This window comes from Lycorma delicatula, chromosome 7, assembly GCF_047948215.1.
Source record: "Lycorma delicatula isolate Av1 chromosome 7, ASM4794821v1, whole genome shotgun sequence".
In the NCBI taxonomy this organism is placed as follows: Eukaryota; Metazoa; Arthropoda; class Insecta; order Hemiptera; family Fulgoridae; genus Lycorma; species Lycorma delicatula.
The window spans coordinates 63405010-63419986 of NC_134461.1; the positions used below are offsets into that span (position 1 = coordinate 63405010).

The 14977-nt window shown below is 26.2% G+C and overlaps 1 pseudogene; it reads right to left on the bottom strand.

Moving 5' to 3' along the window:
- Nucleotides 1-453: 453 nt before the first annotated feature.
- Nucleotides 454-14977, bottom strand: part of LOC142328308 (cardioacceleratory peptide receptor-like) — a 164605-nt pseudogene continuing 150081 nt past the window's right edge.

Genomic DNA, 14977 nt, shown 5'->3' on the forward strand with positions numbered 1-14977 from the left:
CACATACACACACAGTGTATTTCTTTCATGTTTATTTTTATTAACCTTTATTTTATAGAAAATATATCTTTTATTCTGCCTGGGATACATTTGCTTTCCTTTATATATATTTGTTCCGCTTGACTCAGTATTTTTAAAATAAAACGTCGAAATTCAAAACATGTTTAAAAACAAATGTGTACCATACTTATTTGTAAATACAGTATCTCAGTTTTACTTCAAATATGACGTAACATTTTTTTTATACAGATTGATATAAAATATAATTCGGTACAGAGTTAAAGATATATATTTATATATATACATAAGGAAAAAAAGCACAATCTAATAAAATATCTAACCAATCATGAAATACAATTCAAAATAAAAAAAGTATGTGCCCACTTTTTTCAAAAATAAATAAGTACATAATTTTACTTAAATATACTACATTTTTTTTATGATTAGATCATTTTAGACAACAGTTACTACAGGTTGTCTTGTTTCATTCGGAAGTCGTATAGTAACATGATGACGTAAAGAAGTAGCAGAATTTGTTGTTCCTGATCTACGAGATGAAAGTGTTTCTGTTACTGTTGCACTGCTCTCAGTTCCATATCTTAAACATCTACTTGATCGATCCGGGAAACATTGTCTAAACCATCGAAAAGGAGGAAGTTTCCTGTAAAAAAAATTTAATTGTGGTATTATACATTTATATAGACTATATGGAATTTTTATAACAAAAAGATAATTTCTTCCAAAACAATCCTTACAACAAACAACGAAACCAGAAAGCATAGCTTAGAAACAGTGACCTCGATTTAGGATTTAAGATTTCTTACCAAAAGTTAATCTCCAATTTACATTCAAGTATTATACAGACTTTAAAAGTGTTTTAACTGTATCCGTCTATTTTTTAATCAAATATAAGAATTTAAATAATGCAACTTATTATTAATTAAAACTGTTACTACAGAAAAAAGGAAAACTTTTAGCGTAAATGAATGTCGTGAACCGTGACAGAGATCAAAGAACATCCTGATATTAATGCAAAATTCAAACATCAATAAATCGGCAGATAAAAGTAAAAATATTCCAGCTATTTATAATTAAAAAAATCTGATGTGAACACAATATGACTTCCTTGTACGCCTATCAAATTACATATACACATTTTTTGCTGCACTGTATTTAAACTTACTTCATTTAAAAGTGATCTTCCAATTCTTTAATAAAGTGGAGAGCTACACAATTGCTAAAATATTACTTTTTATTGTCATCAAATATTTATAATATAATGCAATAAGTATTTACTTATTTAAAGTAATACTTTTAAGTATTTATTTAGTTTCTGTGAACTTCATTCATACTATTTTACTGAAAATCAAATTTTTACTAGTTTTGTTTAAAACTTATGTGATCATTACCCATTTAAGAGAGTTATTTTAACACCAAACATAAAATGGTATGTTCTTCGATCCAAATCTTTTGCTATTTACCCAATTTTTTTCGAAAAATATAGTGCTGGTACCTATATTTTCAATTTTTCTGACCAGATTTTCATGTAAAACCTTTTTCTGTTCTGTCTCCGGAATTACCGTAAGGCGTTACTTCAAACGATGATATGTATGATTTTAAATAAAATGTAGTCTTGTATTGTCTCAGGTTGACCATTCCTGAGATGTGCAGTTAATTGAAACCTTTACTACCAAAGAATACCGATATCTATGATCTAGTATTCAAATCCGTAAAAAGTAACAACAGCCTTTACTAGGATTTGAATCTTAGAAGTCTCGACTTTGAAAACAGCTAATTTGCGATGACAAGTTCTCTACTAGACCGATTCAGTGGATTCATATAAAATCACTAAATCTACCCCTTAATTTGGATCCAAAGAATTACATTCTGGCTTAATTTTACGAAAGTGCAAAAATCAAACCGAAATCTTTCACTAGCCCACAATTGCTAACGAAGCGTTTCCAAACATATGTTATAAGAACGTGTTTTTTTTATTTTCTGCAATAGAACATGTCCTGAAAGTTTATTACATTTTTCGTGAATCAGTCTGTATTTTGGTTGAATTACTGAATTTTAAGCAAATTTGGCTCATTTTGAAATTTGAATGAGATAACTCAGGAATTTTTACGAAAACGATTATCAAGTATGAACGGTACTGTTTCTGCAGTGTATTTATGAAGCCGGTGTAGCCTAATGGTGTAAGGCGACAGTCGACTGCGTGCAGTAGTGTATATAATTTTTTAATATAGAAACGATTAACCATCTGTCTGTTCCTATTTTCTTCTATTTCTACTCAAATTTTAAGTTCTTGGTAATTCCCATTTCTTACAGATCGTCTCTTTTACCCTCTTCTGGCGTCTCTTCTTTGCCCTTTCTACTGCTGTTCTTCCTAGTTCTGTTTTAATCAAACTTTCTCGTATCATAATACATCCCATCCAAATAGCTTTCCTATACTGAATAACCATTCTGATGAAGCTTCTATTCTCATTCATCGGTATTACTAATTCATTTTTCAGTTCCTTCTTTTCCATGTGTATATATCAAATAACTCCAGCATTTTCCCTATATATTAGCACCCATGTTTCACATACATACAAAAGTACTGTTCAAATGTTTCACATTATATAAAACTTCATCACATTTAAATGCATTTTACTATATAACTATTAAAATCTATTGAATGTTTCCTTAACCAATCTCCGTGGTAGAGTGGTAGCGTCTCGACCTTTCATCCGGAAGTCCCGAGTTCGAATCCCGTCAGGCATGGCAATTTTCATACGTTACAAAGTTCCATTTCCATATACCCATGTACCAGCTTTTAAAGCTTCTGTTGTGAATTAATTCTACAAGCAATTAATTAATACTATTTAAGTTTTTATCATATTTTCATTTTTACAATGTTCTGTTAATATGATACCTAACGATTGTATTTTTTTACTTGTCAATTTTTATCTTATTTGTTACATATTCATTGGTTTAGTGTCTCCTATCCTTGTTATATTTGTTTTCATGATGTTCATTTTCATTACATATTCTAGTTATTTATCATAATGCCTTTTAATTTGAAATTATTTATTGAATATCCAACAAATAACAAACTGTAAACTATTACAAAATTCTACTGAGAATGAATGAAAACAATAAAATAAATCAATACATCGTACAAAATTATCTCTTCAAATATTTGGAGAAGTTTAAATGATGAATTGATAAACTTTTCACTAAAAGTAATTGGATATTTACACTAATATAAAAAAAAAGAATTTACTTCTTATTTTTTTATTAAATATATTTTTAATTACGTTTGGTTGAATTAACAGTTAAGTGTAAGAGAAAAAATATAAAATAATAAAAAAATTAAAATTTTTATTTGTAAGAAATTTTTATTCATATAAGTTTTACTGTAACTAACTTTACACCTTATATAAATAAGCTGGTATTAAAATAATGTGTTACAGGATGATATGAGAAGGGAAAATTAGCACCAATATTTATATAAAAACAGAAAAGAGTGCTTACTTATTTCTCCTTAATGTAATAAATAATTCTACTGTTGAGTACATTTGCAATGTGGCAGTATACAAGTTCCATATGTATATAGTGTACAGTATATACGTTTCATAGTGTGTCTATACAATTTTTTCTGAATTGTCCATAATAGATTACAAATAAAAACAAATTAAAGAAATAAACTCAGTAATTGGGCCTAGGGTTATACAAATTTAAATCCTACTAAGATTTAAAAAAAAATACTGAGAATTAATTTATAGTAAAAATAAAAAACTTATGTTAAGGATTATATTAAAAGAATGAAAATTTAATTAAATAAAACAAGGATTATATCAAACAGAAGCAAATAGATACCATTATTCATTGGCTGCCATATTTAAGACTTTAAGCTTACATCTAGAATTGCCAATGTAATTTTTATCAGGGTTAAGAAGACTATGATATCAAGTATAAACAGTCCAACCTTAAACTTCACTGGCTAATATTTGTTAATCAGAATATTGTAGTGGTGTGTATGTATTATGTTGTAAGCTTTTTAATAATTACTGTAATTCAGAAAGAAAATCTGGTTTATAAAAGGAATATAGGTATTAGAAAAATCCAATGTGTAAAAACTATCATAGAAGACTGAGACCACCCAGATTACAGGCACAGACATTACAAATCTAAGATATATTTATAATTTTAAGAAATTTTGTTTAAGTGCATATGAGTAGTATTATATTTGCAATTTAGGTTAAATTCATTGATGTTTCTTGTTTCCTCAGTTTTACCTACTTCTTCTGCTTATTTTACATAAATTTCAATGTCTCATAAATTAGTTATTCATGATCTTTTTTTAGCCAATTCCTTATTTTCTGGGACCATTTCTTTTTAAGCATTCTCCTAATTTCTTTCTGCTATATTAAATATTATAAATTACTTATTTCAAAATTAATAGAAATATCTTTTAGCTTAACAAAAATATTTTCCTTTTTGCAACTAATTATAAATATCTATCTTATTAAGTGTACTATTTGGCTCACCCAATTTGGCTTTTTGCTCTAAAAAGACTTTTGTAAAAATACAGCCATTATTCTGAAAGCAACATTTCAATTTTAATGAAATAGTAAACAATAATAATCTTTATTAAATGTGGCATAAACTGTTACTATTTTATCTTACTTCATAACCCTTAAATTTACATGATGTTACTTCATGTAACGTTTTACAAAATTTCAAAAACATCAGATTTTAAGGAAACTATAGAGTTTGAAAAAAACTTATTTTTTCATGAAAGCTGATATATTTAAACAAATATTAAATTAGAAAAATCAATTATATTTTTATAGTGCTTCCTACAAAAATTACATTTATAATGATTTACAATTTGATTTACATTTATTTAATTATAATGATTTACCTATTGCTTATTCTACCGTTATTGCTATATAATGATACCACAGGAACCAATAGTAACAGTATTAATAACTCCGACTTCTCAAAATAGTGATTAATAAACAATTATAAGGCACAAATAAGTGAGAAAAAAGAATTTATGATAATGAAAACTGCTTTTCTTAATGCTTAAGAAAAAGGAAAGATAAAACAAAAATGTGTAAGATTTATAGATACAAATGCAAGGGTTGGGGATAATATAAAATATAAAAGACGATAAGATAAAAAAAGGATTTTAAATAGAGTTTTTATTAAATTAGTTGAACTAAAATGATAAAGGACTGAAAAATTCAGTTATTGAAAGACAACGATTGATGAAGTTAACTTTAAAAGGATTTATCAGATTGAACAAGACAAATGATTAATGATTCAGAAAGTAATGACTTTTGAAATAAATGGAAAACAATATAGATATGGCCAGAAGGAAACTGACAAAATAAGAACTAGTCAAGTGACAGGAAACAAACTGCTGTCAGTAAAAACATTATTGAAATTAAAATGAAAAAGATGTAACCAAATAAAAGTGATAAGATATAAACGAGAAAGAATTTAATTTAACTTATATAGAAATTATGTTAAAGAGAAACCTGGACCAATTTTATATTTCTATCCTTTATAAAGTTAATTTATTAATCACTAATGATGTTATTTAATGGTTAATTAATTTATTTTTTTTAAATTTGTTAATTTGATTTTATTAGATTCACAATATATTAATCATTAATTAAGTTAACTTATTAAATTTAAAAAATGTACTCCTTAATATAAAATTCTCATTCATAAAATTAATCACAAATGTAGTCCACATGCGGATAGATATTAAATGGAAACCAGAATAATTTCAGGAAAGGCAAAGGTGGAAGACAATTTTGGACTTAAGATTAATTTTAGAAAGTAAATATAGAATGAATGCCACCAACATAAGTGATAGATATATACATATTTATCTGGAAAAGCATTTTATAAAGTAGAATGGGAAAACATTCTATATTAAGGGGGATTTGAACTAAAACATGGAAGAAGGCTTATTTAAATAAATTGTCCAAGAATTAGATTAAAGTAATAAAAGCAGAAGATGAGGAAAGACAAGCTCTGATAAAAAAAAGGAGTGAAACAAGGTACTAATCTATTCTTGTTTATTTTTATATTGAAGAATATATATAAGTGAAGAATAAATTTGGGAGTGGAATAACTACGAATGAAGAAATGATAAAAGTTTTAAGATTCACTGGATTGTTCTGTTAACAGAAACCAAAAATCAGTTACAAGAGATTTAAAATTACATTAATTCTATTAGTAGGATGAAAATTAAAATAATATGAAAACAAAGATATGAGTAGCTATATGTTACAAAAGGACAATATTAATGAATTAAATATTAAGATAGAATAAAAGTATAAAGAATGAAAGAAAAAAGGCATGTATGAAAACAAGAATGGAACAAGCAGGAAGAGCTTTTAAGGAAAAATGCCCACTAGTAACAAATATGATCAATGAAAAAAGAAATTCCTGAAAATATTTGTGTGGAATAATTATTAATTGTTTTGTTTTTTTTGTCTTCAGTCATTTGACTGGTTTGATGCAGCTCTCCAAGATTCCCTATCTAGTGCTAGTCGTTTCATTTCAGTATACCCTCTACATCCTACATCCCTAACAATTTGTTTTACATATTCCAGACGTGGCCTGCCTACACAATTTTTTCCTTCTACCTGTCATTCCAATATTAAAGCGACTATTCCAGGATGCCTTAGTATGTGGCCTATAAGTCTGTCTCTTTTTTTAACCATATTTTTCCAAATGCTTCTTTCTTCATCTATTTGCCGCAATACCTCTTCATTTGTCACTTTATCCACCCATCTGATTTTTAACATTCTCCTATAGCACCACATTTCAAAAGCTTCTAATCTTTTCTTCTCAGATACTCCGATTGTCCAAGTTTCACTTCCATATAAAGCGACACTCCAAACATACACTTTCAAAAATCTTTTCCTGACATTTAAATTAATTTTTGATGTAAACAAATTATATTTCTTACTGAAGGCTCGTTTCGCTTGTGCTATTCGGCATTTTATATCGCCCCTGCTTCGTCCATCTTTAGTAATTCTACTTCCCAAATAACAAAATTCTTCTACCTCCATAATCTTTTCTCCTCCTATTTTCACATTCAGTGGTTTACATTTATTTATGGTAGTAAATGGAAAAAAAATATCATAAACTTTTCAAGGAGTTATTGAAAATTTAGTGATTGTAAAGTATTAAATGAACAGTTTTAAATGAATAGTAGGGGATAAAAACTGAGCCAGAATCTTGTTAAGAAAAAGATTACATTGGGCTATTTTAATAAAACAAGGTTTAGATAATTCAGTAATATAAGGATTGTAAAAGGTAAAAACAGAAGAGAAAGTCAAATAATGTTATACATACTCATAAAACAGAGAAAAGAGAGGAATGTTGAATATATTGAAGTTAAATGTTGAGACTAGAGCATAAAGGAATCAGAAGTAGCAACAGATCAGTCAACTTATTATTAACTATATGAGATATTAATATTATTTAAGTGTCTTATCCTTTAATACATTGTATTTCTTTACTATACATGGCAAAATATGAAACTTCGATCTACAACTACACAGTTGTCAGAGAAAGTTAGAAAAAAAATTGATAGGTCTTTTTATTTTTATCAAATTTTCAGACCATGTAGCATGAGTAATTATTTCTTACATAAAAAACTACTTATCTGAAGTGATTTTAGTAGTAATGAAATGGCACAATTTGAGTTTTGTATGGTTCAAAATTCAATTGCGTTAAAAACAATTTTCATTTCTAAGATAACTAATAAAATACAAATTAGTAAAAAAGAGAAAAAGTTTTAGGTTGATCATATCAATTCAAAAATTTTAATTAGCACAGAATAAAATCATAAAAATTATATCCCTTAAAACAATAATTCTATAACAGAATACCTGCTTAGTACCATCTGGAAATAAAAGTATATATATATATATATATATACAATTAAGATTATATGCTGATTATATTACATTATGTTGATGAAAATTAATTTACATGGAATGAATACATGTAAATTACATGATTAATAAAATAATTTTTTTTAAATCAGCACTCTTGCAGACATCAAGTTCTTTCATTTATTCAATAATCATTTAAAGTTTAATTAGCATAAACTAAAATGTTATTAACAATGAAGGCCCGACATAGAAGAATGATTTTATAAATTATTTATGTATGAAAAATTGGTTAAGTTATTTGCTTTTTTTATTAATTAAAAGTATATTGAAGAAATAAACTAGTCCTTTTTTAATACAAGTAGAAAAAGTCACCATTGTACTGGTGACTTTTTTGTTGTTTGTTTACCACAGAGAAAAAAACAATAAATGAATTATAGAAAAGTTAGGTGAAGAGGATTGAATTAAAAGGAGTAGATAATAGTAATAAAGTTAAAGAAATATAACATAGGGAAAGAGTATAAAATGCTTAAATTTGGATGTAGGGGACATAAAAATTGAAAATAATAGAAAATAACACTGTAGCATACAGTAAAAATGAATATAAGATTTTTTCTTGAATACAAAAAAAGTTTAAATTTCAAAGGGTGACTGCTGATTTACAGATAGTAGCTATAAAAGATTGCTATCTGGAAGTGCATCTGGCTGTAAAATTATTAAAAATATACTACTCTCTAAGCCTAAAAGTAACATAAAAAAGATGGATAACATACAAAAATATATCTAAAAATAAAAGTATATTATGTTGTATGCAACATTAATTTCTGAGATAATTATTTTTCTTTTTTATAATAATAATAATAATAAGGTAAACATTGTAAAACAAATAAAATTTAAACATAATTCAATTTATTATAGCTGTACCTGAGTGTGCGGCAAAAATGTGTAGAGAACAGACAGTAAATAATAGGATTGGCACTGGAGTTAAGAGGTGCTAAACTTTGGATAAATGTAGCCACTGCCATGTTTGTCTGTGTCTTTGGAACAAACCCGTACACTTGTAGTAAATCAAATACAATGTAAGGACTCCAGCAAAGAATGAACACTGAAAAAATATATTAAATAAATGAATAGTAAAAGTAAATGTAAAATAAATAAAGTGCATGATAAATAAAAAATATTTTTAAACAAATATAAAGTTAAATTTTGTAACTAATTCTGAATTGTCCTGCTGATTGAAGCATGGAATATAACATTTGTTTTTACATGGGTATATCTGATGCTTTAAATGATCTCTTCCAGTCCTTAATTCTGTAATATATGTGAAATACCTGCGGTAAAAGGCAGATCAGTCAGCATTGATTTCTCTGAAAATAATGATCTTCATTAAACAGCCAGTCTATGTGGTGAACAAACTGAAGATGTTATTTGTAGGAGTGAATATAACCTGTGTTTTGTTGGTACTGGCATGGTGAAATACAATCACGTGTTTAATTCAGTGAAGAAGGCAAAAGGAAACACTTCACTCCTCCTTCCCACCCGTCGAATAAACTTAATATAATTTTATTTTTATGGATGGTTCTGTCATTTCTGGCAGTGAATTGTTACTCTACCTATGGTTACAGTTATGGCAGTTAATATACATAGATACAATAATTTTACAATGTGAGGGAATTGAAGATGTTATTTCATATTTGAAGAATTATTTAACTATATACTACTACTACTACTACTCCTACTACTGCTACTCCTACTACTGCTACTGCTACTGCTACTGCTACTGTTACTGCTACTGCTACTGCTACTGCTACTTCTACTGCTACTGCTACTGCTACTGCAACTACTACTACTACTACTACTACTACTATATTTACTATATTTGAATAAAGTGAATTAGGCAGAGAATCATCAATTCTAAATAAAATATGTTATTGTGTAATAATGGTAATCAGAATTTGGAAAAAAATTCCTTCTCAGTGAATTAATTGTATTCCCATTTCAAAATTAAAAACAAAAAACATACAAAAAAGCCCTTAACATAAAACATTTTTTTTTTATTATTATTTTAAGATATCCAACGATGTTTACCTCTTGTGTAGAGTTTCATTTTGTATATAATTTAATAGAATTGCATATTGGGTAAAATCCTTTTTGTTGATAGAAACTGAACACATGGATCTTTTTTGAGAATCAGTAAAGTCATGTCTGACAAATTTATATTTCTAAATGAAATGACAGGCAAATTATTATCCAAACTATAATTTTAATTACACTTCATGCAATTTTATTAAACAAATTTTTATTAAAGAGTAGGAATAAAATAGATTTACTGCAAAACAGAAATAGAAATTTGGAGCCACTTCATGCTAATGATTGTATTAAATTGGAGTACTAGTACTTCTCAAGTAAAAATATTAACCTACATACTCATCAACAGATTGGAAAGAAAATATAAATACAATCCAGATTTATCAAAGGAGGAGGGGAGTATCTCCCACAAACCTACAATACACATTTAAGGAGGAGGGAAGTATTTCTCCAAACCTTTTATACGGGTTGAAATCTATTCTAAATAAAATTTCTAAAAAAAGTTTGCCAATTGAAACAACAAAAACATAATATTTTTGGGTATAATCCAAATACCAAATCCAAACTCTATCCAAATATTTCAATGCTATTATGATAATGCAATGATAATACAATTTTCTAAAAGTTAAACTAGCCATCAATAGTAAAATTTTCATCAATTCCAAACCCTTTTTAGATATAGCACCCCCTTCAATACCATTCTCATCCTTCATATAATTCTTTAAAAATTAAAAAAAATTAATTTCCATAATATGTTAGCTAAACAATAAATTATACGTTTAAAGATTAAATTAAAAAAAAAATGTATAGTTTTTTAAATTTTAAATTTTTAACCATAATTTTTTTATAATTTTAGATTTCATAAATTAGATCCTTATAAATTTCAGAAGTATAAAAATCCTAATGCACTTAATTATTGAGAACCGTATATTTCTGTTTACTGTATCCTAGAATCTAGATTATTCAGGAAACAGGAAAAGGACATGAATAAATAGAACTAAAAACTAAACCAAAATAAGTACATAAAATATAAGAAATTTGAACATCAAAGTCATGAAAAATCTTGGTTTTGGTTACTATTAATGGAAGTAAGCAATCTCTTTGGCAGAGTGATAACATCTTGAATTTTAATTCAGAATCCCTAGATTCAAATCCTGGATAAACATTATATTTTTCATTTACACAAAATCTCTAATTAATATTCACATTCACAAGCTTCAAACTTATTTGATGAATTATTCATCAGGCAAAAAAAATAATTATTGTAATTAGTTTTCTAACATTTCTTGTTTAATAATGCCATCAAACTGTGATAAAAGAAAATGTTAAAGCAAATTGTGATAAAGCAAACATATGTTAAAGCTTATTACTTACAATTAGTGTAATAAATCTTTAAAAAACACTACAGTAAGCATAAAGAAATGCTCCAACTTTGGCTCAGAAAATATACCTGTGGTAATTAATATTGTAAACCTGCAAGACTAATAATTTTAAACTCATGTAACTACAGTAGAAGAAATGTATTATACTTTTAATGCATTAGAAATAAATATAATTGACAATAAGTAAATTAGTTCAACTACATGTTATGCCAAAAATCTGCAGTGTATAGTAAGTAAATAAAATAACATTTCCATTAAAAAATTAGAGATGGTTTTTTTAATATGAAGAGTAAGTTCATTTTAATACCATCAAAGAACATGTTGGTGCCGGTTCTAATGTATTGTAACTGTTGTATATTTGTACAGGAAACTTATTAAAAAAAAATCAGAGAAAAGTTAAACTTAAGAAATAAATTAATCTAAAATAATATCGATCATTTCATTTAATAAGACAATAAAGAAGAAGTAGAAAGAAAATAAAATCTTAAAAAAAAGAATTTAATTATGTGAATATACTTAGCTGCACTATTAAATATATTTTTAAAAAGCCGTACTGAGAATTTTCTCATGATAGATTGTTTTTGGAGAACATAATAAGTTGTCAAAGAGTTGGCTAAGGAGATGCTGTCATAGTAGTAGATTGTATGAGTAATGTTATTCCTTTCCTCACTATAGCTCAAAGTACCCAACTACTGAAGTACTACTAGCCCTAGATATAAAGTATAGTAGTACTTCATATCAGAATTTTACAAAACATGTTGCTTACAGATAGTTGAGCAAAGAAAAAATATATTATTCAAGATCTAAACAACTGTGAGCAATTTCTAAGCCACAAAAATTTTATGCTAAATGTAAGTTTTAAATCGGTACACTTTGCTTATGCACTGGGTATAGTGCTTACTAGCACACTAGATAGGCCTTGATGATGAAGAATTGTATATAAATGCAATTTTTGGAAAACATTAACTATATTATAGATAGATAACAAACACTACCTAATTTCATTTTGATAGCAATTTATTAAAAACTGTAATCAATAACCAAAAACTATCTTATTAATAAATAATTCTTTTATTTGGAGTGAACTGGAAATTTTCCTCGAAAAGCTATTACTTCAGTTATACAAAGCCATTATTTCATTTTGGATCTTGATATGTATAAATATAATAACTCTGGAAAACCTTATTGTTAAGTGGTACAATCACTTAACAAGGATACCTAAATATACATAATGGGAGAGAGTAGCTTTAAAGGCCTTCAATGCAAAGCAACTGGAAGAGAAAGTGCAAATTTCCCAGGAAGAAATGGGCAGAAAACTACACATGATTTACAAGGACCAGAATAGGCACTTTTCTTACTCCATGGAATATAGACAATGGTAATGAATTCTTTGATTAGTCAGTACAAAAAGGAGGTAACAACATGGTTATAATATTTTCTTGGTTTAATTTTAATCTTATTTCCTTTTAAACATCTTCAAAATGTCAATATATTGTGTTTTTCTAATTATGATTATTTATCAAAAGAAGGAAACATGTCATATTAAAAAATATATATATATATATATATATATATATATATTTAAAAAAAAAATATATATATATATATTTGTAGTTTCTACATTACAATATTCAAAGGGAATTTCCAGAGAAATACTTAGAATTGTATAAAAAAATTAAAATTTTTTTAACAATTTCTTTCTACCTTCCACTGAACTAAAGAAAGTCAGTCTAGCTCCTTGAATACTAGATATATTTTTACTTTACAAAGTAAAACAATTTTAAATCCTGTGTAACTAGATTTAGTTTTCAATTTATAAGAGGAAGAGGGGATGAAGGAAGTCTTTACATAATTGTCTAATTTTTATAAAATTTTATAGGTGTTAATGCTCATATACAAGAATCAGTATGAAAAATGTAATGATTATATATTCACTTGTTCCAGGGATATCAAGTAAACACACCTCATATAGACACTACAGATAATATAAAAAATATTATTTAAAAAAATATAAATAAATAAAAAATTATTAATTAATAAAAAAATAAAAATATATTAATTAATATTAAACTGTATATTATTTAATATATGTTCATTAATATAAAATTTTGCCTTAATTTTCTTTTTCTATTTTGGATTCAAAGTATATCAAATATTAATGAATATGAAACAAAAAAATATTATATGTTTATTTAATAAAAAAATTTCCTTTATTATTGTATCACAAACAATAATATCCAATATAAAATAAACATGTAACTGAAGTATATCTGATTGAAATTTCGAAGAAATATTTATAAAGATGGAAATTACAAAAAAAAATAAAATAAATAAATAAAAAAACCATGAAACATATTTACAATTTAAATGATTATTTTAACAATTTTTTTACTATAGTAGAATATTTTTATGTAGTTATTGATTATGGAACATTTAAGTAATGAAGCATATAAAAGATGTTGATAATGTGGTTTAAAATCTACAAAAAAAATTTGACAGATAACCATCCATCTCTATTAACTTTACTGGCAACATCATCAAACTTAGTTTTACATATTATTTTGTTAGCTTAGGCGTAGAATATAAAATGAGTTGCAAAGAGGGATGATATATGTATGTACTTGAAAAAAAAGGAAGACAGCCACATTTCCTCTTTTATACATTACATATTAGTTATTATAGCACCCAACATCTGAATAATAATTTTTGTTATCAATTACGTACATTACATTATAATTATTACCTGTTATTAAGCCTATCTATATCAGCTAATATAACAGTTGCCTTTATTAGATTAGAAACGGTACAATTGTTTTTTTAATTTAGAATGGATCCTTTCACTTATAGATTTATTAAATCATAATTTCTTTATGATTATTTATTTTAAATGAATACTTATTGATATTTATTACCCCAGAATTTTGACTGCAAATCAGGCTTTTAATTATTGAAAACAAAATCAATTTCTAATTTAAAAATTTTAATTTCGTACTGTACAGCTTCTATTAATGGTTCTGACAATTGGAAATCTGGTTAAGGCACTTTTTCTTAAAACTTTAAAAAATGAGAACTCATTGCGTCAAAACATAACTCTCTTTCTTTAGATCCTCTTCCATTAATAACTGATGATGCAAAATCTGCTATGTAATATATATATATATATATATATATATATATATATATATATATATATATATATATATATGTATACAGAGTGTACTGGAAGCAATCTGCTAATCTTCATAGGCGTATTTCTCTCAAAATAATGAAGAGTTCATACAAACATGGGTCTACAAACGCTTCATTAACGAGTTGCAGCTAGTGAAAGATGTCATCCCGATTTCAGCTTCTCCGCTGAAATGAAGCCCTACTAAAATTCTGGGAGGGTAAATTAAGGGGTGAAATTAGTGCTTTCTTGTGATTTTTTTCCTGAAAATTAAAAAAAAAAAATCGGTCCCAAAACTTTATAACCATTATTTTCTAGAAAACAGGGTGTAATAAACAAAAAAATTGTGTTAAAAAACACAGTTTTTTAGCTTTAGCGTAAAATAACTTTGTTAAATTGTGAGTAAACAAATCAAATTTATTAATTAA